The sequence below is a fragment of the Pinus tabuliformis genome, chromosome 5_2 (assembly GCF_031772625.1).
Source record: "Pinus tabuliformis cultivar Carrire ecotype Pingquan chromosome 5_2, CPIR1, whole genome shotgun sequence".
Lineage (NCBI taxonomy): Eukaryota > Viridiplantae > Streptophyta > Pinopsida > Pinales > Pinaceae > Pinus > Pinus tabuliformis.
Window position 1 is genome coordinate 611,738,769 of NC_142306.1, and position 26,433 is coordinate 611,765,201.

The following is a 26,433-nucleotide window of genomic DNA, read 5'->3' on the forward strand; positions in this document are numbered from 1 at the left end:
ATGGGTGAAATGAAGGAAAGTGTCGAGATGAAGGTGTTGGGATGACTTGTCCCAACAGGTCCTGCTTGGTTGGTTAAAGAGTGTAGCTTAATGAAAGTGTAGGGATGGAGTCATTGTGATGATGTGGTTCTACAACCATGTGGATCAATTGGAAGTGGAAGTCTATAGCGGGGTGGCCAAAAACCTCCACGCGTCTCAGAGGCCCCACCCGTAAGTGCTGGAGGAGTGCATAAGGAAAGCTTCAGAATGAAATGGGCAGGGTGACATAAGTATGGTCTCATGGCAAGTGGGTCAACTCAATTGCTTCTCCATTATTCATAGAGCAATCCCACTATACGTGCAAGCCAGGTGAATAAGCCCTAATGAATAACAAAAGAGAGCGTCAGGATAAAGGCGTCAAGATGACGCGTCTTGGTGGGATCCACCCGGTTAATTAAAAGGAATGGTAGGAGTTATCGGGATAACGCACTAGGGTGAGCTAATTTAGGATGATGAGGCACTGTCACGCATGGACCAATCATAATAGGGTGGGCAGAGATAAGGGCCACTAGCCCAAGTGGGCGAAACACCCTCGCTTCATGCCATCAGTAGGAGGAGGAAAAGGGTGACATAAAGATTGTGGACCATTAGATGGAGCATAGTCGATGCAATCCATCTGATGTGGGGCCTGGAACCCTAAGTTAGAACCAAAATTGTGCCACCCTTTAACCATCAATCTGTTTACGTGAGTGCAATCCATAGATTATAGTCACAAAGCGATGTGGGTGGTCAAATTAGCAAGAAGTGGGAGAAGGTTTGGATTCGATGATATGCCTTGGATACTGCTAACATATAGGGGATATCCCTGATATGTGGTCCCAATTAGACCTTACACCATTTGGTGTAGGATTCCCATCTGGAATACAACTTGGCTGCAATTTTATTAAAGATATGCCTTGGCTTTAGCTATCAGCACGAGAGAGGAGTATGGAGATGCTTTTGAATGAGAAAGTGAGTGTTCCTTATAACTATTCAATTGCAAATGTATTAAGGTTATTTCACTACAGAGGGGAAAAATGTGAGCATCTAAGAGAGAAGTAATAGTACTACGCTAATGGATACACACAGAGAAAAATAAAGGCTCGTCTAAAATCAAGTGAAATAGTTCACATAAATGCAACATCATTATAAACATTATAACACAATTCCAATAAGTTAAGAACCAAAGTCACCAAAATAGTTCAATTACTCCGGTATGGGTGAAAGAAAACATGAACCATAAAGATTCAAAGAATATTCTTAGAAACATTCAAAATCCATGTGTGAAACTATGCTGGCTTGAAAGGCTTCAATATTAAGCAAAAGTTCCAAGATACATAAGTACAATGAACATCATTAGCTCCAATAATGGAGCATTAGAGCCAAAATTTTCTCCCCAAAAGTACTAACTTTGTCTCTTTAATGCCTTATGGGAGAAGCCAAGGTCAAAATTACTTTACATGAGAACTGAGGATCCTTTTATAACCTGAGGCATGGCCTTTCACATCCCAATGACTCTTGAATTTCCAATTCCTAATGACCTTTGGACTTCCAAATGACTTTTGGAATTACATATGACTCTTGGTATTACATGTCTTTTGGACTTCCATGGCTCTTTCTTACATACATGAATCTTGGATTTCTACTTATTTGTCTTTACAATGATTACAAGATTACATCATAACTTCCACATCATAATGTGATGAAGACATGACATGTCACTATCCTTGGTGACTAGGACTATTAGTGACTGATGAAATATACTTTCTTCAATGGTGACTTGGCTACCACAACCAGACTGATCCTACATTTGGCCATCAACCTTGTGTCAATTTTGTTGTCGTAAAATTGAAAGTGTTTCTCTATAGAAGTTTTGGAATTTCTAAGTATATGAACTTTGTTGATTACATTGGTGTCAGAGCATTCCTTTGAGTATATGAACCTTGTGCATAAAATTGGTATTAGATTATTCCTCTGAGTATATAAACCTTGTTCGTAACATTGGTATCATAGTTGTTCGATCCTCTGGCTTCTCCAGGACCACTCAACCGCTAAATAGAGTCAGCCTTATCCTTTATGTTCCAAGGAATATTCAAGTTTGTAGAATCCAGTCCTAGGATAACAATTCATTTCAAAATTCGAGTGCTCGAAAGATTTCACAAAAGATTAATCTAGGACAATTAGATCCATTCTCAGTCTGACAATTTTATTTATCACTCAAAGAATCATATCAACTAGTATCAACAAAGATGATAGTTCTGAGATGAGAAGACATTCATAACAAGAAAAGATATCAAGCCTTTTCATCAGCAAGCTTTGAGGAAAAATATTTTTGAGGAGGAAGGCAATGTTATGAATAAAATATAGATATAAATAATGTAAATATAAATAATAATAATACATTATAAATAATTATTAATTAGTGATTACCTCTTCACTAACTAATCGTTATTTATAATGTGTTATTATTATTTATATCTATATTTTATTCATAACATTGTCTTCCTCCTCAAAAAACTTTGTCCTCAAAGCTTTTTAATGAAAAGGATTGATATCATTTTTTGTTTCGAATGTCCTCTCATCTCGGAATTGTGATATTCATTGATATGATCCTTTGAGTGATAAATAAAATTGTTAGAGTGAGAATGGATCTGACCATCCTAGATTAATCTTTTGTGGAATCTTCCGATCACTGGAATTTGTAATGAATTGTTATCATAGGACTGGATTCTACAAACTTCAGTATTCCTTGGAACATAAACCTGTTGTTCCCGTTTTGAATGGTTCAAATATTTATACTAACTTAGTTGTTTGCTCATGTGATTCAGATGACGATAAAGAGTTCTTTTGGTTGGACTTCCCCTTATCATGTGTGTGGAAGTTTCCTTATTTACTTCAGTGTTTTTGTTGTTGAGTTGACTATTGAATCGTCACTTGGAATTTCTATTGTTTGAACTGCAACTTCTGAATATGTTTTAACTTCTATTGGTTTTTCATCATCTTGTGTTGTAGCATTTATCGGATCAATATTAATTCCTTTTTCTTCAACTTGGATTATTGTATCTGAAGATTTTGATGATTCTTTTGCAATAAGTTCTTCAAATTTGATTTCTAATGATTTCTTATTATTTTTAAGTTTTTAAATTTGATTAGCTATATTTTGATTATGATTTATGAGACGTAAGAGTTCTTTGTTTTTTGATTCATAAACCTTATTTTTAATGTTTTGACTTTTGAGATTCTTATCTTTTAGATCTTTGACTTGTTCTAATAACTTCTGATTCAGGTGTTTTAAGCAAAAAAATATTCTTCCTTCTCTGATAGATTCTCATTAAATTTCTTCTCGACACATTCCTTTTCTTCTTCTATTTTTTCTTTCTTTCCTTTGACTTCTTGACCTTCACAAGTAATTTTTAGCTATGGTCCCTTAGGTGAAAAATTTCATTGTATTTTTCTATTATTTTTTGTTTCAGTTTTGCAAGTTTTTCCTCTTATTCTGTCATTTCCATCAGTACATCATCTTGACATTCTTCCACATTAAATAATTTTTGTTGGACAACATAATTCACAATTTTTATGAATCCATGGATATTCAATGTATGTTATACAAAAGGAAAATTTAGTCCAAAATAATGATTGTTGTGTGGAACTCATGTTATGTCATTTTATTAAATTTCTTTGTCAAATCATTTTTTATAATTTTTCTTTTTTAATAAATATTTTTATCCTACACTTTATTTCATAAATCTCTCTTTTTTTTTTAAACTTTAACAGTCATTTTCCTTAACCTTCCTTTCCTCTTTTCTTCTAAAAATAAACTTAATCCCTGTTCACTTTTATATTTATTTCATACTTCGAAAAATAGCTCCTAAATCGTTTTTATTTTCTAAATCTTAAAGAAAATACCTTGATACTTCCTTGGGCTATTACACTTTATGTAATGTAAACTCTTATATTTTAACGAGGGAGGCTACGAAGCAGCAAGGCGCTGCCGCTGACTGAAGAGAAAACAATAGAAATTGAAACAGAAGCAGCCCTTTCCATGGATTGACACATCAACCTATTTGTCTCACGTAAGTGCTGTATAGACATGCTTAGTTACACATAAGTGTTGTATAGATCTCTTGAACTAGTTGTCCATGCTAATTTATTGGATTAATTTGTGATTAATATAGAGAGAGATACTTATCTTATGCAATGAATAAGATCATGGTAGTATGGTGAATCAGTAGGTGCTGCAAACATGACTAATAGCACAACAGAGCTGATTTCCTAAGTACCAAGTGTAATAACGAGCTTACTGGGTCTTATGCAAGCTTTCCTAATAATGCGTCTATCGATAACTCATAGTGGATAAGGGCATTAATCTCTAGTACTCCTGAATTAACGGCATGGTAAGCTTAGTGTTGATCCATGAATTACACCTTATCAGTTCACTCTCAAGGAATTAATAGGATATAATGTGTATAGTCTAGTAAAGGCGGAGTAAATCCATAAACTACCGCTCGTAATTAGAATTATGATGCATAGCAGTGACTAAATAAATCGTGCCATATCACTATCATGAATTAGTACTAACAAGTAGGTATATTATTAGTGATGAGCTAATTAGCAGCACTAGCCTGTTTATAGTTAGACAAGAAAACATTAAAGCTTGTTTGATATTTTCTAGTTACATGCGGTTTATCAATGTACTCCATGGATACGTCATTGAGTGGTGAGAAAGTAATGAATTATTACCTTTCAAGTGGTTACCGAATTGAATGGATCAGTTAGCTTAAGGGTTGGGTTTCTTTATCATGGTCCTATTCAATTTTCTTGTACAACTATTTATAATTAACACTAATTAGTATTTTGTATTTGGAGCAAAATGAAAGTTATCTCCCAGTTTTATATTATAATGAATATTGTTTGTTCCTAACATAGTCATAACCTTTTTATCAATAGCCATTTGACTATAAACTATAAATAGTTGGACAATAGTATGAATTCTATTACCATTTTAAGAAAAAAAGCAAAGTAACAACACTCAGCATGAATGCATTTAGGTCTTTGCATAATCAGGGTTTCAAAAGGACAACTCATTCCACTAATAGTTACATTCGGCCGGTTTACCCCTGCTCTATCACTGAGTAGAAGTATCCCACCTTGTGTTTCGATGCATAATCTTCTGTCTTTCTCCAATGATAAGGCGAAAACTATTTTTTCTGAAAGAGAAATCGAACTCCTAGAGAACACAACTCAACTAAAGAGCATGTGGGGCATACCCTCAATAGTCTGATCTTAGTGTGGGAATTTGTATGAAATCATTTTGAGTTTCAAGAAGGAAAGAGAAACTTGAAAAATGAATGCTTGTGAAATGAAAACAACCTGATAGAGTGTTTTTTATGAATGAAACTCCGACACCCAAACCTATAATGGAGGGTTGAAGCACATTTAGAATGCTTCCCATCTTTCGTTCCTAAAAAAGCCATTCTCATATTTGTTTTGTCTGGTATAGCCAGTTAGATTCCTTCGAATGCGAGTCCTCAATACGTTATTTGTGGTAAGATTTTTTGGTGTCCTTCCATGCCGTTCACCTTCGCCTTTTTTGGTGTATTACTTTCTTTCCACAAGTGCGTGATATTGCTTAGAACAGAAGGTGCCCGGAGAGAAGTGAACAATGAGATCAAGTCGTTCAATGATGCTCGAAGCTAGCGCAACGACATGGTCCTCATTGCATTAAGTCCAACTTTATTTTGCAGCGAAAGGGAAATATTGATTTCATTAATTTAGGCTAAACCATAACGAAATATTCCCACTAACATCGAACTTTGAAAAAATCATCATCAAAGCGGCAATTTTGACAATAGGTGAAGCTCACCTCCTCACCCCCTCTGGGTCATAGATATGCGAGTCCAAGTTCAACGTAATATTAGTTGTAGTCTAAGAGTTTTCACTACAACTAATTAGAACTAATATTGAACTACGACATTGAATAATCCGGATTAAAACTTGAACAACTGAATGGAAGTTGTAATAGGAAGAACATCATTAAGATTAGGAATAGGAAGTTGTCTAATATATAATATAGTTTTGAACATAATGAATAGAACCAGGTGTCATTAACTGGGAAGTACAATATTTAGAGATTTCAACTTATTCAACTTATTCCAACTATTTCAATTTCAATTGTTATTTTGGAAACTACATTTCATTGTTTAATGTCGCTGGTCTTTCTAAACCCAAATAAGACTCGTTAGTGCTGTTAATGATAATTGAGCAGGATACCTCTTTAGAATAGGTGCTTAAATCCGATTTCACCCATTTATTTTCCAATAATTACAGATAGAATAATACTAGTCAAAGAAATAAGTATAATTGGTGATATAAGTATTCATAACGAATAGTACCTGAAAAGCAATACATGCAGACCAAAGTAGGACACTTCCAAAGACCATGATGGAGCCCAATATAAAATTAGACTTAGAATTAAACGTCATTTGATGAGTTTTTACATTTGGTGATAAAACCCTAAGAGCGGGGCCGTTGTATAATGTCATGACCATTGCACCAGTGACACAGATAACTGTGCCCAGAACCTTTGCTAGTCCTCCCAAACTTCTGATATTAACTTTCTCAAATCTAGCCAAAACAAAGTTGAATAAGCAGAATGTGCATTCGGAAGGTTAGGATTGATTTTCCATGTTCTTTTAAAGAGAATCATGTTTTTTCAAAGAGGATAATTAATTTCCTGGGCGAAATTTTAGAAATACCCAAAATTCTCTATACACTAATACTAATATATAAAAAAATTAGTATTAGTATACTAATTTTCTGCAGGTTATAGATGATTTTTCAGTTCTACAAATTGATGAAGATAGAACAGAAATAGATGAAAATATAGATGGAAATGATACTTCAAATTTCAATTCAAAAATAGTTGATCATGACATTATTCAATTGTCTAACAATTTTATTCCCAAAGGCCTCATTCCTTTAGAAAAATTGTTTGATCAAAATGATGTCCTCAGAAATCCTCAGTCCATTTCTTCACAAGATGACATAGAAGAAATTAATATTGGAACAAATGATGATATTAAAAACATAAAAATTTGTGCATCTCTAGATCCCGAGATCAAAGCTCAATATCTTAAGTTACTTCAAACTTATAGGGATGTTTTTGCATGGACCTATGCTGATTTGAAGACCTATGCCACTTCATTAATACAACATAAGATTACTTTAAAGCTAGAAGCAATTTCTTATCAACAGAAACATAGGAGGATCAATCTAGCTCTTCTACCAACTGTAGAAAATGAAATTAAGAAAATGCTAGATGCCCAGACCATCAGGACTCCCTCTTAGATATTCTGATTGGGTTACAAGTTTAGTTCCTATTAGAAAGAAGAATGGAGAAATTAGAATTTGTTAGAAATTTGAACAAGGCATCATTAAAAGATAACTATCCTTTGCCCAAAATGGATCAGTTACTTCTAATGGTTTCGGGAGCGCAAAGAATTTCTATTCTTGATGGTTTTTCAAACTATAATCAAGTAAATGTTGATTCAAGAGATAGAGAGAAGACATCCTTTACTACACCCTGGGGTACATTCATGTATGCTAGAATGCCATTTGGCTTAACCAATGCTGGAGCAACATTTCAGAGAGCTATGGATGTAGCTTTTGTGGGTCAGGTAAACAAATTTGTGGGCATTTATCTTGATGACATAACTGTTTTTTATAAATCTAATCAGAAACATCTAAAGCACTTGATGAAGGTTTTTGACAGGTGTAGAAAATTCAGAATATCATTGAATCCTAAAAAGTCTATGGGCCATATAATTTTAAAAGAAGGAGTAGTGATTGATTCCAAGCATGTGTCTACCATTGAAACATTGACCTTACCTAGAAATAAGGAGATTCAAGCTTTTCTAGGTAAGATTAATTTTTTAAGGAGATCCAAAATTATGCTGAGATTGTAAAAGATATAACTGACATGCTCCGAAAGGATCATGAAGTTAAATGGACTATCTCTTCCAGGTATGCATTTGATCATATCGAGAAAGCTATCTCTGAAGCTCTCACCTTGGCCAACCCTAATTACACTAACCATTCAGTATCTTTTCCTTTGCCTAAGAAACAACCCTTACTGCTGTTCTATTAAAAAAGAATGAAGATTTCCATGATCAACCCATAGCCTTTTTCAGTAAGGTTATGAGAGATGCCAAGCTTAAGTATGACATAATTGAGAAGCAAGCCTATGCCCTTATTCAAACCCTGAAATCATTCAGGATGTATGTCATGCATTATCCTATTACTGCTTATGTTCCTAGCAGTGCTGTAAAAATTGTTTTAACCCAACCAGACACTGGTGGAAAGAGAGGTAGATGGATCACTCAAATTATGGAGTTTGATCTAACTATCAAACTATAAATCTAGTAAAAGGCCAACGATTAGCTAAGCTTCTAGCTGAATCCAACTGTAAAGTGCTCGGAATCAATTCTGTTTTAGAGATACAAGGGAAGAATCCACAAGAACCTTCCCTTCATCCAGAAGGGGAGAATCCACAAGATCCTTCCCTTCATCCTGAAGAAAATAATCCAAAAGAACCTTTACCTTCAGATCAGATCAACCATTTACACATTGATGACAGATTTCTGGTGTCAGATTGGTACCAAGACATTGTGAATTTCTTGATCCATTTTGAATGTCTAGCATCATTCTCCAAAAGCCAGTGTAAAACTCTCAAACTGAAAGCAGTTAAGTACTATATCATAAATGCAAATTTGTACTGGAAGGATCCTCTAAATATTTTGTTATTATGTCTAACAGAATTAGAAATTGAGAATCATTGACCAGTCTCATACATGATTTTGTGGAGGACATTATGCTTGGAGAGCAACAACATATAAGATAGTAAGGGGAGGATTTTATTGGACAACATTGTTCTTACAAGTAGGAGCAAAGGTCAGAGTTGTGTTCCTTGTCAAATGTTTGTTGGTAAGCAAAAATTAGCAGCTCTTCCACTGGTTCCATCAATAGTCTCAAAACCTTTTAGCCAATGGGGATTAGATTTTATTGGAGAGAGTCATCTCACTTCAAGTAATCAACATAGATGGATCCTCACTGCAACAGGCTACTTCACTAAATGGGTGGAAGTAATCCCAATGAGAAATTCTACTGATTCAGTAGTAATGAAATTTATTGAGAGAACATCTTATCTAGATTTGGTTGCCTAACTCAAATTGTCACTGATAATGCAACAACTTTTTCTAGTGTTAAAATGATTAAGTTTTGCTAGAAATATCAGATTCTGTTACATCATTCAACTCCATATTACCCATAAGGTAATGGCCTTGTAGAATCCTCCAATAAAAGTCTGGTAAAGGTATTAAAAAAGACTTTAGCAGATCATAAAAAGATTTGGGACTCTCATTTAATTTATACAATATGGGAAAATAGAATTACTCCAAAGAGATCTACTGGAAAATCTCCTTTCCAAGTTGCAATCTTCCCTCCAATTTGTCCTTCCCTGTTTTAAAATTCCTGCAAGATTCAACAGATGAACCTAATGATTTTTCAAGGAGAATAAATCAGATTATTGAACTAAATGAAAACAGAGATGAAGTTCAGTACAAATTGAAGAAGTATCAGAGTAAGATGAAGAGCCTGTTTTACAAAAGAGTCAGGGAAAGGGACTTCAAGGAAGGTGACCTAGTTCTAAGATGGGAATCCAGGAGAGAAGAAAAGGGAAAACATGGCAAGTTTGACAACCTGTGGTTTGGACCTTTAGAAATTGCTGAAGTGAAGGGAAACAACACTTTTGTGCTACAAAATCTTGAGTGGATATATTCCACTTACCCTGTAAATGGAAGGTTTCTCAAACATTACATTCAGTCCTGAGAAGTTGAAGTATATTTCATTACTACCATTGTAAAAACTCCAGTTTCTTTTACTTTTCAAGTTGTCAGTGTGATTTTTTACAGCAAAAGACTCCATAGCCTGAGGAGAAGGCACATGGATCTGCAGGTTCTCTGCATTCTACAGGAGAAAGCAGTCCCCAGTTGGAGCCAATGTTGTAGAATTTTTTGGTTTTGGTAAGTTAGAATCAATTAGTCAAAAAATGAAAATATTTTTCAAAAAATGTTAAGCTAGGATATGGACAAAAAGAATACTAAATAAAAAGGTTAGGAAATATTTTGATAAATATGTCCATATCAAAGAAAATGTTAGTGTAGATGCCCTAAAAAATTACGGCAAAAATAAAATGTTAGGTTAGAGAGAAAAGAAAAAAGCAATAAACTCTGAAAGTGTGCAAGTCTAAGTGCCACTACATTTACTTTATTATGCAAAATAATGGTTGTGTGCAGCTTGTCATAAATGCCACAACCCATGATAGTTAAATAGTTTAATCTTGATCGGTTCATGCTTTAAATTTCATGTTTATAGTTAGAGAATAAAGATCTAGCCAATCTGTTTAATATTGGCAGATCAGTGGTTAGGTAGAGAATAATAAGGAGCTCATCAATTTAATCTGAGCCCTTCGATGTTATAAGGTTAGACTTAAGATAATTTTCTTTTCAAAAGAAAAAGGAAAAAAAAGGGTCTGCTAGCCTAAATGCACCCAATTAAGTGAAGAGAAAATGTTAGGGTAAGTAAATGGATAGGTAGAAGAAAAGTTGCAAAAGTACATTTACCATGATTAATCATGTGTTTCAGTGTGTAGGAGCAGTTATGAAAGTGAAAAGATGTCCACAAGTTGATTTGGTTAACTTCCCCTCATTCATTTCATTCCCTACTGCATCCTTACTAATTTCCTCGTCATCCCATCGTTTCTTAAGCAAGCACCATTTTCCCTTCATTTTCACCCTTTCCCTTGGTTTCACAAATTTCCCTTGTGATTTCCCTAAAAACCCATAAAAAACCCTTTGCCCTAAGTATAAATTCCCCCCTTCGCTTTATCTAATTAAACCTCACCGTTGTTCACCTTGGTCCCACTCCAGAAACCGATCGCAATTTGTTTAAACCTGCTTTATTCATTAAAATAATTGCAAATCCTTTGTAATTATTCCTTGGGCTGGCTAATCTTCGTGCCTGCTCCCTCCGTGCATCTCGACTGCACGATAGCTGTCCCATCACCTGTTCCCAAATCCAACGACCCACAACAATATCGTGTGCTCCCCATCTCCTAGCTTTACTCGCCTGAGAGCATGCGAGATTCGTGGTTTTTCTCAGGCCCCTTGTGGGTACATGTCATTCCCACGTTAACTCGCGTGCCATTGGATAAAAACCACCCCATGGCCAAATGTGATGCGATGAGCCTTCGAAACCGCTCCCCCGCTTACGATAAAACCATCCACTATCCACTTTGTGCCAAATTTTAAAAAGTTAAGCGTTTACCCGTTTAAATGCGAAAACCCTCACTTTCGCTCTTTTCGTTCGTTTATACAGTAAAACTTGTATTACCCTCCCGTGCCACCCTAAGCCTCTACAACCGATCTAACCACTGTTTGCCTCCAAAAAATGCTTTGGACTCCATCCACAGACCTTTCAACTCAAATGAAGCCATTGTGGCCCTCCCTGTCAACTTGTGTTTTTCTTAACAATTTTTGCATTTTGCAGGTGATTAGTAGAAGACCAGGAGACTGGATAAACAGTTTTTATACCAGTTAAAAACTTGTTTCTTCCAGATTCTCAAGAAATGAATTCAAATGATTTTCCTGTACAAACTGAAATCAGGTCTACACCAAAGACAACATAGAAGAAATCATTTACATAGTAAATATTAAAACAAACAATTTACACAATTAAAAGACAAAAGACAGGAGGCAGATAAAACATACAGCTAAAAGACAAACAGCTGATCAAATATCCAATTACCTAATACTGAGACATGTAAAAACTAAATGTTTTATTATTGAAATACAGAGTAAAAACTTGAAATCTATAGTAAAAGTAAAAAGGCACAGTAAAGGATATTGGCCGGTCAATAAGGTCAAAGAGTATCAGATTAAAGTGCATCAAATGAAAAGTCATAAGTGAATATGACTTCCAACGTGAAGATCAAACAGACAAGTAGCTTAAAGGGCAAAATATCAAAGACCAAAGCCAACAGAACCTAAATAACAGGGACAACAAGCAACAGTTCAATAGCTGTCTCTATCTTCTTGCATGAAGATATTTCCTTTTCCTAGAATAAATCCTTAAACAGTTTAGGATATTTTCTTAGTTCTACTATTGTATAAATAACTCTCTTCTCGAGTTATTAAGGGTTCATTGTTCACCATTGAACCAGGTTGACCATTGAAAGAGAGTTCACCCTTGAAGAAGCATTTGTAAACATTTGATGTACTAGCTTTTCTGGACCCTTAATACAAAGCAAAGGATTCTGAATTCAGTTTTACATAGTTTGTGTTTCCTGTAAGTTTTTCCAGTGTTACACATTATGTTTTTCTTCATATTCTTATGTCTTACATAGATACCTAGGTAGGAATAATTGTGTCTCAATCTATTCCTATAAGCTTCTGAAGTGATAATCATTAAAGAGAATGGATTAATGAACTGTTTGTTTAATTAATTCCCTCTGAATCAATAAATCATTAGCATCTTGTTGTAAGCATAAGCATATTCTCTTGAACCTTCTGAACATCGATCAGAGGTTTTCATACTTATGATTGTTTAATTTTCTGTCTGAAAACTATAATAATCATATTATTTTTTGTTTCTGCTCACCACTATTCAAACTTTATCACTGTGTGAAGTTTTATAGCATCCCTCTACTTTGGGATTAATATTATTCAAAAGGTTAGGCATTATAGTGTTACATCTATTTTATTCATTGGTCTTCCAAATTAAAACAAAAACCCCCAAAACAATTATCTTAGATGCTCTGGCATTGATAACTAACCACTATTATCTCAGAGGTACAACACAAGTGACACCTTTATTGTGACTGTCTGGGCACCAGGGTGTTTGGATGATGCGGTTTTCAAACTGGTTTTGAAGCTACAATTTTCTCAGAGAAAATACAGTGATAAGACGTAAGAGATCCTGGTACGGGGTGCTTTTGATGTTGTGGTTTTCAGACCGGTTTTGAACCTGCGGTACAAGGTGGTTTTGATGTTGTGGTTTTCAGACTGGTTTTGAATGTGTGGTTTTCTCATAGAAACTATAGTGATAAGATGTAACCGTTCCAGGTACCATAACAAAAGATCGCTGCCAACACTTGTTAAAAAATAATTGGCCTGAGGACAACGGCCAACAAAATGGAGAGGCTTGATTGGTTTAGGTGAATAGTCTTTCCCCAACCCACCCGGGTAAAGTAACACCTTCGGTGTGATAATTCAATATTATTTTAGAAATAAGAAGAAATGTCTAATAAATAGTTTATATTAAAAACAATAAAATTAAAATAAATTAATTAAAATTAAATAAAATTTAACATTACTATAATTTATTAAAAAAAATTATATAAATTACAATATAATAAAAAATTAATTAAATTACGTATGTATAATCATAAAATGAATTAATCTTATAATAAGAAGAAATATCTAAAAGCAATAAAATTAAAGTAAATTAATAAAATTAAAATTGTTATCATTTATAAATAAAAATAAAAACAATTATATAAATTACAATATAAACAAAATTTTATTAACTTATGTAGGCATAATCGTAAAACGAAATAATTATATTATAAAAGTCGTTGTTACGTATCGTCGTTATATATGTAAATTAAATTATTTTAAGTGATTGTAAATGAAATGTTATAACCTTGTCATTGAAGCTTTTTTTTTCAGAGGGAAAAATCTTCATAGATTTATATTAAAACAATATAAAGAACATAAGATATGGCAAGGGACAGACACCTTGCACGCATATGAATGCAAATGGATCAAAATTTGACAGTCATAGGATCCCCAACGAGATTAGAACTAACATTCAAAAACTGTACAATATGGTATCAAAAGCAAGATCAGCTGCTATCATAGTCATATATAACAAAAGGGGCCTATATGCAAAACAGGTAAACAGATAATGAAAGAGAAAGATCATATTCCCGGGATGAAGAAGTCTTGAATGAGATAAGAAAGATCACCATCCGAGACCCTCAAAGACCAAGAACCCGGCTCCATTGTAAGACCCTTCTTCGACAGAAGGTCAGCTTGATCATTTCTGGAATGAGGAATATGGTGAATTGAGCGGTGTTTCATATTGCTCCAAAAATGCATGATTCTGTTTAACCATCCAGACAGATGAGGACAACTGATGTGGCATGCACTGCTAACATGATCAATCATTGATTTCGAATCACCATAAATTGAAATGCTTTGGATGTAAAAAAAACGCAAAAAGCAAGCAGGCCTGCAAGAGCCCTAGCCTCGGCCATGCTGTTTGAGCCAATCCCTCCATTCCAGGAAAGAAATTATTGCAACTTGTCATGCATAATAATGTGGACACCTCATTGAAGCTTTATTCTAGTATATCGTAATTTTTTGAAAAGCTATTTCACTATCCATTGAACTGTACTATTTAATTCACCATTTAAAATGTCCAAAAAAACACTGATTAAGTTTACTAACTCCTGTCCGATTTAATTGACCGTCCCAAAAGAACCGATTAAATTTATAGACTCTAAAAAGATTGATTAAATTTACCGATTCTGAACACGATAATGCTAGTAAACCAAGCAATCTAAATGAAACGATAATCTTCAAAATAAGAAAGATGAAGGTGTCATTCAATTGTTCACCAAACTGCCCCACTAAATCCACCTTTTATGAAACCTCTGAATGCAAAAACTTATGAAATGTAGATCAACATCAAAATAAACAAGGGGGCAGCTAGTCCCTACCCTAAGTTGGAGGAACGAGGATCTGGAGTTGATTGAGTACTATAATATGAGACATTGAGGAACATAATTCAAAATAGGAGATGTTTTGAGACCGGTGAAAGCAGGAAAAACATAGTGAAAGAAGGTGTGCATGTTGTGGTTATCTAATAATGTTAAACATGTGTGGAGTCTTTTATACAGGCATTAGTGTGGGAGGCAGTACGCTGAAGGTGCAAGAGACAGAGTATGCTTGCCGTGGAGGTTATTTTTCTCTAGTAGATTGCGAAATTTATTTTCAAAGATGTTTCAAGTGTTAGATTAGGAAAAAAATTTGAAAGACCACTAAAAACATGAATCTGAAAATAAGATTGCAGAAATGTACAATTTGCAGATCAATAATAAGCGTAAACATGGCCATGAAGCACAATTCCTCCTTGACTGCAGAAATTTTGGTATTGGATTGAAATCAAATTGATTGTTACTGAATCGATGGCTGCTTAGGAGCTCCTTCTGATGTCTGTTCCACTACAGTGCACAAACCTGGATTTCTAGATCAAACGCTGTCAAGACCAATCACAACGTGCAAATATTTGAAACAAAGAAGTTGAGAGTTATATTCCTTACCTGAGGCACAGGAAGCTAGTAAATTTGCTTGGAAAGGACACCATGCAAGAGCTTTTACAACAACTTGGTGCTTGTCACATCAATGGAGATACACCGGCAAAGATAGATGTTGTAGATCCAGTTAAGCTCTGTGCTATGAACCATGAACCTCACTCGTTGATCCCAAAGTTCAAATTGAAAAACTGAATACATATAACAGAGATGGTGTTTAGTGACTATTTGCCTCACTCGTTGATCCCAAAGTTCAAATTGACAAACTGAATACATATAACAAAGATGGTGTTTAGTGACTATTTGCACCACTGCATTGAAGTAGCCACAATAAAATTATATATATTGCCAAATCAATTGATAACCTGTTTTTCTTTGAGATTTGAAAACAAAGCAATGATGCACATAGATGCAAGTGCAGCAGAGAACATTTTTGCATCTATTCATGATGCATGATCAACAAAGACAACTTGATAGTGTATAAGAATGATAGTATTCAACATCTAGCCAACAAAATAAGAGCACAAAACAATAAGCCGAAACCTAGCCAACAAAATAAGAGCACAAAACAATAAGCCGAAACCTGACAAGTTCATGGAACCTTCCCTAGAAAAGAACCGTTCTTACAATAACTTATGAATTTAGAGGGACAAACTGTTGCAACTTGTGAATTCAGAGTAATAATAGTAGAGGCAACAAGCAGTAGCTGAAACTGGTGAAAACAAGAAAAACATATTGGAAGAAGGCCTAAGCTCTTCACATTGCTTGCTCAGTCTCGCTGGGCTCGAGGGAAACTAAAATAGTGAACCCAAATTATGGCATCAGCAGCAATGAACCTATAAAATAAGCAACAACCATTACTTAGTCAAAACAAAAATCAACTGTAAATGTTTAATAGGTGCAAGACACAGACTATGCTGGCCGTGGAAGTTATTTTTCTCTGGCAGATTTGAACTTTATTTTCAAAGATATTTCAGATCAGAATAAAAATTTGAAAGGCCACTAAAAACATGAATCTAAAAATAAGTGCAGAAATGTACAATCTGCAGATCAGTAATAAGCACATGGAGGTGTTGTTTTTATGTTTTTGAGATTAAATATTACATTTATAGCTTGAATTGTAACCTAGAAAAACATGCCCATGAAGCACAATTCTTCCTTGAGTGCAGAAATTTTGGTACTGGATTGAAATCAGATTGATTGTTACTGAATTGATGGCTGCTCAGGAGACAGTGCACAAACCTAGATTTCCAGATCAAAAACTGTCAAGACCAATCACAGCTTGCAAATCTTTGAAACAAATAAGTTGAGAGTTATATTCCTTACTCGAGGCACAGAAAGCTAGTGAATTTTCTTGTAAAAATTGTTCCACCCAAATAAATAGACTTTATGTTCAAAATGGAAAGCCTAAAGTTAATTAAGATCTTTTTTAAATCATATAAATGGTTAACTATGATTTTTTTGAAAATCATATAAACAAATACGATATGATATTCAATATCTTAATCGCTTTGGAAAACATTGGAAAGCATCCACACCAAATGAATTAGAGGCGACAGGAAGGTGGCAATAATCAAAACATGCATTACGATGAAGGTGGCAATCATCAAAACATGCATTGCGCCACCTGTGAGTATCTAAATCTCAATTCTAGTGTTTAATGTTTGAGACCAGAACGAAGGTTTACTATCACTTCACCTATTTCACCATGGTAACTGTAAGCGGAGCCGGCATGCAAGGCAAGGACAATCTGGAGAAATCCAGCGAAACCTGTGTGTTCTACACCCTATTTCGACCAATTTCTATTTCCACCAATTGCAATTGCAGGAATAAAAGAAGGAAAATAATTACATTCTCAAATCCCTTTCTCCGCCCCGATTTCCCTTAAGCTGAAAACTTTCAGGAATCTCTTACTCAAAATTGCTTAAGATTGTGTTTGATGTAGCAATAACATTAACGAATCTAGAAATATTTTCATGGTTAATAATTTTACTATGGTGTTTTTTTTTTTCTACTTTTTCACAGGGTGCATGTGTTATTTGCAGAAATTTTTAACGAACTCAATTGCACAGAGAGATTTGTCTTGCTAGAAACTCTATCTAGCGTGAAGAGTTGCTACACTTAGTTTTTGTCTTGAAGCCAATGAACTACACTTGAAAAATATTATTTCGACCCAAGGATGAAGAATAATATCCCGCCTAGGGAATGGGCTTCGTAATTTAGTATTCTTTAAACTAGGGCCATGCTCGCTAGGAAGAACATAGTTCGATACGGGAGATTCCAGGGCAACAAACTTCTCACCTTTTCCCCTTCGAAGCAGTAGCACATAAGAGGATGCACGCATTCCAAATGTGGTTCTGTGTTTCTATGTTGCAATATTTAGAGGTGCGGATGCACGCATTCTAACTGTGGTTTTGTGTTTCTGTGTTGCAAGATTTAGAGGTGCCTATAATGTCATGAAAAACAACCATAATTGATTTTATTCATTGAAATGTGTTGTAATTATGAGATCGACCACTTCCTCATTGTCTCGTCTTTTGCTCACAGGGATGATGTTGAGGTGCAACACAACATACACAAGTACATGAGAAACTTCTTCGAATTGCAGTTAATTATTAGCCCTAGGTTGTCCCGATGTACCTATCGCTACTACAGTCACCACACTCCAGGTATGTAGATCTTCTCATCTTAATTCTGAAGGGGTAGTCTTAGAATGAGGCCATAAACAAACAGGGAATCATAATATATTAAAAATAAAATGTAACTAACTAATAACATGTAACTAATTAATTATTGCCAAGCCTCTTCCTCATATCCATCTATCAATTCTTCTCTTTAAACCCATGGAAATCTGAATATCCATCGATCTATTCTAAACCTGTGGAAACTTGTTTATAGCTAATAGCCAAGTCTTGAAGACTAAGTAAATACCACACTTGTTTATAGCTAATAGCCAGGTCTTGAAGACTAAGAAAGTACCTCCTTGAAATGATGGGGGTCGGGCGGAAATTTTAGTAGAACTCATCCAATTAAAAAAAATAATTTTGTATTTTATAAAAAAATTAAAATACCCTAGTATCAAAAGGATAAAAAAAGCTTTGGAATGCAAGAATCAAACTCCATGAACTACATGAAATAAGACAACACTATTAAATTAATGTATGAAATAACTTTAAGAATTCATTTCCAAAGATTAAATATCACTCATATTAATGATTACACAATTCAATTTGCAGTGCAGTTGATGGTGTGTAAATTGTTGCAAAGGTGCAGAAACGAGTGACCAACAACAATAGTAAAGTAGCAGGCCATCTCCAACTAGAAAATCTCAAATCTCAAAAAGCCAAGATAGAACAGAACATATACAAAGGTCTAAAAGGCATTAAAATACACAGTCAGTTTTTAGGGTTTAGCTACATGTCTTTGGATCTCTATGCAAACACTAAATATTGTTCTACTATTGAACCAAGTTCGAAGCTATATATTTCCAAAGCAATGTATTTCTAGTACAACAATTGACCAAAATTGCATGAAATATATAGGTATAACTAATCAAATTCCCAAAAAATCATGTGCTTTAAAACTAATATTTCAATGGAAACAATGAAGAGTATGGAACATTTATGCTCACAACAAACATAAGTAATTACAATCATAAACTTGATGAAAGAATCTTGCTATTTCTAACCATTTTGATGTTACCTCACTTTTTTCCATTCATCAGGACATGGAGCTAGTCTTCTCATGACTGAGTGACTAAACAAGTGGAAGGGATGTGTTGTCCTCGACAAAAGAATGAAACTAGAGTGTAGATGTATGAAGAGTCCAGAATGAGAGTAAGTCTAGAATGGGAGTGCATGAATCAACAAAGGAAATAAAGAAAGCACAAAATTACAAATATGCAAGATGTAGTCTGAGATGAAAGGTCTCTACGAAAGGGTGGTAGAACATGTTGCAGCTTGTTGGACAAAGCGCATAGAACCTAGTGTCAAGCCAGAAGTTTGATATGAAAGGTCTCTGCAGAAGGGCGTTGGAGTTGCGCGAGGTAGAACATGTTGCAACTTGTTGGACAAAGGTCATAGAACTAGATGTCGAGCCTGAGAGAGAAGTTTAATGATGTCAAGCTTGGAGAAGTTTAATAAACATCAAGTTGGAGATGAGAATTTTAATAAACATCTAGCAAGGGAAGTAAATACAAACATTAAATGTTAGTGAAGTAATGCTAGCATTACTTCACTTGAAAATAATGTCATGTTCATGTGATGCTCATATCATAAAGCTGATATCCTAATGCCAATGCCAATGTGTGATGTGGGCCTCTTTTGGGCTGACCTCGGGAAGAGGCCAAATAAGATGGTGAACTAAAACCTTCGTTATCAATAAAATGTGGCAAACACAAACTTTCGGTTAAAACTAAAATGTCATTCGTTAAAAGTAAAATGTCATTGAAACTTTAACTTAAACCAAAGTTTTTGTCATCGATTTTTGTGTAGAGATTAATGGCAAAGCTTCAACCGATTACTATAGTCCCTCCCAGGGGAGGGAAGGGACTAATATATATATATATATATATATATATATATATATATATATATATTTGAAAAAAGAAGAAGATGGTACTAAAATATATATTTACCTGAAGTATTCTTTATATTTACGCTGAAAATAATAATAATAATAGTAATAATAATAATAATTTGCTGAAAAAAGAAGATGGTACTAAAATATATATCTACCTAAAGTGTTCCTTATATTTGTACAGAAGGTGTCCCTTTTTGAAATTGGTCAACTTAGGTATTGTCTACTTTTTTCATCTCCATTTGACATTTATGTGTTGTTTTGACATCTATTTTTTTGTTCATCCTTTTAATTATTTAAAAAAAAATGTTATATTAATGAGAATCATATGAAATGAGTTATAGTGTTTTGGACATGTAGTATTGATAAGCCATAGTAATGACCAATGATATTATAACAAAGCTTATTTACAAATTAAGAATCACCAACATCAAATAAGGATAAATATATTTAATTAATTTTTAATATCTAAATTAAAATAAAGATAGTAAAAAATTTATGATATTAATAAATTATTATTAACTAATTATAAAAAGAATTACTTTATATAAAATAATTAAACTATATTCAATGAATTAAAATATTAAAATTATTAATAATTTTTATTTATTTTTATTTTTATTTTTTATAAGAATTAAGCAACTAAATAAAATAAAATTAAATCCAATTAATTAATTTGTTCAACTAATATTAAAATATAAAATATAAATTAAATATAAAATTAAAATTTATCAGCTGACTTTTAAAACTATTTTTTTAAAATTATTTATCCTATCACATAGTTCTTCTTATATCATCATTCAAATTGGTCCTGATGATGGATCTCTGTTTGTACCGTGGATACTTCGAGACAAAACTCAAAATAAAATCAAGTTTGTTATTTATTTATTTTTAATGTTTTTGAAAAAAAACAATAACCAGTAATTGAATGAGATGTTCCAAAAGAAAACCATGAGGTATAAATTTGAGAAAAATGGTAGCATATAAAAAATCATTGAAGATGTGATTTGTTTGGACATGATACGTTTAGTTCAGGGAACAAAAACATGCAATTTGTTTGGACATGATACGTTTAGGTCAGGAAGCAAAAAAACTACCATGCAGACATCTCTATCATGGCAAAAAAACTACGACATCTCTTATCATGGCTTAATATATGAGATGCTTACGAATGATCCAAATGATCCAAGTTAATCAAATGATCCAGTGGATGAGGAGATGAGGAGTAAATGCACTGAGGAAGTTTCATATGTATGAAGCAACCGGGAAGACTTTCATTTGTGTCTTAAACGATCCCTCTGTATCGTAAACTAAATGCACCTTTCGCTTCTGGCATGAACTTTCATTATCTCATGGTTTTGCTCAGCAGGGTTTCGCTTCTGTGCAGGAGGGATTTAAGTGGTGGTCTGCTCAATGTCCAGAATGGCGATCTTTATTCATCATTACCTGTTGGTGTCTCTGGAAGTGGAGGAATGCCTGCATTTTCCAGGACTCCAAGGAACCTATTCTCTCTTCTCTCATTTACATATCTGCTATGCTCAATCCAACAAGTCAATGATGTTTTTCTTTTCATGTCTTTTTCTCTTTTCATGTTTTCATGTCCATGCAGCTCTTATTCCACAGAATCTCCCTCTCTATTGATGGAAGATGTCCAGCAAATGTTTTGCTTGGCCTATGCTTATATCTTCGGATTTTTCAGGATATGTAATGACATATTGGGTTTTCTCTTGGACTTAATTCAGCTCTTCTGGCACTGCGTGGCCCTGCTAATATCTCCTGAATGTACAGAACTGCCGGCCATCTGTCTGCCGATATGTTTTTGGCTCTTATGTATCTGCTTTATATTTCCTTAATATTAAATATGATGATTTTCACTCGGAAAAACTAAATGCACCTTTACATTTTGCACAATAATACGATTTCCCTATTTTGGGCATAACTCCAATCCAATTATTTGGTTGTTATAATTCCTCCTCAATGCAATCTGGAAAACAACCACTTTCAATTTCTAATAGCATCCTCAATGTTATCTTTAGATTCCTGGGGTTTTTCATAGTGTGCATCCTCGATGCTATCTTTGGATTCTCCTGAGGTTTTAGTGTATCGTTTTGGGTTTTTTTTTTTTTTTTTGGTATGTGTACAACATTATAAAACATGTTACAGTACCTTTTTTCCATATTTTATTGTATATGCGTATTATTTTAACACATGTTATATAGTTTTTGAAAATCCAAACTGTATGAGAATTATATTATACAATTGCAGAAAGAATAAATTGATAATATTTACCATGAGATATTTTTATTTGTTGATCTTTGAATTCACAATAATGGTGTAATGAATTTATCTAATATAATGTGTATATAATGATGCAATGAATTTGTGGAAGTTAATAAAATATATATTATATTATAAGTTAGCATATGATGATGCAATGAATTTGTTATATTTAATAAAATATATATTATATTATAAGTTAGCATATGATGATGCAATGAATTTGTTATATTTAATAAAATATATATTATATTATAAGTTAGTTAATGAGAAGTTTTTTTTTGAATTTATCATTTTTATAGAAGATATTATAAACTAGATAGTAAAAGTGGAGATAGTTTTTTAAAAGATACTATAAATTAGATAGTAAAAGTGGAGATGAGTTTTTCATATATATGATTTATAAAATGTATATTAATTAGTTTATATGAAATTTAATATCCATTAACTTTTAAATTTAAATTTTATGAAAAATGATTGAAAATATAACAACAAACCATGAAAGTAAAAATTATTTTTAAAAAATATTATTACAAAAATATTCACAGCCTAAATATATAAAAAAATATATTCTACTCAAACACAAATAAATTAAATATATAACACTCACATATAAATATAAATATGTTTTAATGCTCATATATATATATATATATTAAACCTAAGAGAGTTTAAATTTATAAATGAAAATTTTGAAGTTTCAGGTTTACATTACAAAAAAGAAAAACAAGTCCCCCTTTCGTATAGCGTACAATATAAGTATTTGGCAGCGTTATGGTTTCTTTGTGAAAACGAAATAAGAACATTAAAGATTCTGATTGTGGAGAGTATATGAATCTACACATCTGTGTGTTCGTAAGTAACGATGAACCTTGACAGATTTGCCAAGAAAGTAAAATAAAGGCATCAATTTGAGAGGTCACATCTAGTGCAAGTCCCAGAAGTGGTGCCAACTGGCCTATTTATAACAGAGCAGAGCAGAGAAAAAGTCACCCATATGGGTCAAAGACGTTTGGAGTCGAATCGCCATGTCTACAGTAGTTATTATTCTTCTTGTTCAATGTTAGCAACGAAGGGGTTGAATCAGATCCACAACAACAGATTCATAGTAGAATTTGTCAAAATTTGGCGAAGGTGATTCTGTATCTGCAGGTCTACGTTGCGTCTCTCCTTTCTTAAACAAAAACAACCAGAAATTAGCTTATGCAAAGAGAAAATCATAAGATAAAAAATAACAATGGACATGAAAACTCACTTGTTGGGAGGAAGCCGAAATAGGTTCCTTTTCCTTGCTGAAATCTGTCATGTGCAGATGTTTATGGGTTATTATTATTTTCATTTAAAGATTAACAATTGTTACACTGTGATGAGCCCGGGAAAATGTAAATATTTAAATTTCACTATGGTAAAAGACTGAATTAAGAATGATATTGGAAGACTATTTTATTGTTTGTTTAAAAAAAAAGATCTTAAGAGTATTTCTTTTATTTTACATGTGCATTAAAATATTTAATAAAGAATACTCATGATAGTGTTGGCAACTCCTGGGAGGGAGTTGGCAAGGAAAGTCGGTTATTGGAACTGACTTTAACCACCTTCCCTAACTGGAAAAGTTTCCAGGGAAAAGGGGGAGGGATGGCAAAAATCTGCGCTGTAGAGACAGGCAGAGAGAGACAGAGGAAAATTAAATAGAAGACTAAGTCTGGTAAGGACCAGATAGTCAAGCACACAGTGCAACCTTGCTGAGGATAGTGATCCGGCAAGAGGAAGCTAGGGGGGAGGCTCTGGTCTCGAAGGACGAGTCTCACGGATGGGCGGATAAATAGTTATGCACAGACTTGCAGGTGATCTACTAAAGGACTTAAGGGCTGGCAGGGACCAGGTAAGTAAGACTGGAACCCTTAAATCTCTGCAAGTATCTGTAAGTCATTTGAGTTAAACTCTGTAAGTATCTGTAATACATATGAGTTATTTGTTGCTTTGAAAATACCACTGCTACTTCCTAATGATACATTAGCTGGTCAGCAAATGTTAGTATTTAAGCATAGGAACCCGCGCCCTTGTTCTGGACAGAGACCCGAACAGTTAAGTTTACGGTCTCGCTGTTAAGGTAACAGGAGCAAGGATAAGATTAAACACTGGCTGTAGCAGAACCGTTAGTGACACTACTTCCCCGAATAGTTTAAAAGGGAGAGAGAGTTTTTGCCGAATTAAGGAAATTACAGGTTTGTAAAACAGGGGAAACGAAGCAATAATAACAACAATTCCAGCTTATTACCAGAAAAGATCAGTATTCTCTCGAGATTAACATTGAGCCCATGACACAGAATAAATATAGGAAGGTAAAGAAGAAAACATAACCCTCCGAATCGGGTAACCCCTGTGGTACAGGTCAACCTTGCAACGAGATTATAAATAAAGAAATAATTAACATATAGTGAACATCTGGAGTACCTCGGTACACCTCTGTAATCTGCAACCTCATAAAACGAGTACCGATGTTTAAATTGTTAACAAAACAGAACTTCGAAAATAAACCAAGCAGCGTTAGGCTATTATCCACGGGATAATTTTAACAGCAAATAGCGAAACAACCGAACTATGGAACCGGTGAAAACATATTTTGGCTCTTGGTATGAGCGAAATTTCAGACTATTCACTTACACAGAGTAAACATAGGGCCGGACAACCGAGACCGCTTACTCTGCCCGTGGAGCAGCCATAGAATAACCATACGGAAACAGTAACGGGAGTTTGCGATTAAGTGCATTAGAATATACATAAACTTCTACCTTATGTAAGAAATAACCACAACACGAGTACTAAACAGAGACTTATATTGCAAGTTTACACAGCATTCGGGTCAACAGAACCCATACCATTCTTTGAAATAAAAGAAAACTCATAACCCAACATGAAGTAGTAGCGGAGATTTAATGTCAAACTGGTAGAAGCCGCACGGCTGTAACAACTCATTATAAAAGAAAATCAAAAGGGTCTGTTGCCCAACATCTGTAATCAACAGGGCCGTGGCCGGAATACCAATAGATATACAATTCAATATAACAGTTCAAATTACAATTAGTGAAAGATGCGAACACAGTTCCCACATCCTAGAGGATTTTCCAGCCTAAAAAATTGGAAGCGTTAGGGCTTTGACGAAACCCATAGCCCGCAACAGGGAAGGTACAGAGTAAGACAGTGGAGAGCCTCCCGTTGCCACCTGCGACCAACCACAGTAGGAGTAAGGTTGGGCTACGGCTAGGCGCAGGGGAGACCCTCTGCCGGCAGGCCAAAATAAGAAGTAAGAACCTTAACCAAATCCACATACCGTGTAACTGGGAGAGACGCACCTGATGTATAGTCGGGAGCACCATAGCCTTCGAAGGAGGGCCTCCTCATCTGAATCGAACCCAGAACCGGAACCGCTGTATGCACACACCACGGCAAGGATAACCATTAGCATCGCCACATGAAGGGAAATAATCGACAATCCGAGAACAAAAGAAACCAGAAGAAACGGAGCGGGTATGATAACAACTGTGACTTACCTCAAAAGTTTCAGTGGAATATATATATAATGAGCAGAACGGACGCCCGGCGCAAGGATGCTCGCTCGGCGGAGAAACGAGCACTCGGCGCGAGAAGAATCCTCCAGCAGCACTCAGACTGGAACAAGGTGGCGCGGAGGATAGTAAAGAGTCGTCGAGCCTTACAGTAACCCGAACAATCGAGAAGAATAAACCATATACCATCAAAACCTCGGGAGTGACGTCTGGAGGCGTCTCCGCCCTTGGATCCACTCCGGACCATCCTCACCATTGAACAAGGCGGTAAAAGAGTTAGGCGGAAACTTAACGCCAGACCACTCCCCTTCACGTGATCGGGTCGGTGGAGTAAATGCCGCGTCCATCTGTCACTATGGAAAATGCTAGCGGACAGCCGTCCGGAGCTGCCTCGGGTTGCCAATTCTGACAACACCCAAGGTTCATATGGAGGGCCTTATTTAGGGTTGGAGCGAGATTAACAGTAATCAACCAATTCACTCATAATCCTTGTCGATTCAAAGTATACGAAATCAATAATTATCCAAGGTCACATAAACCAAATCAGCAGACGGTAAGTGA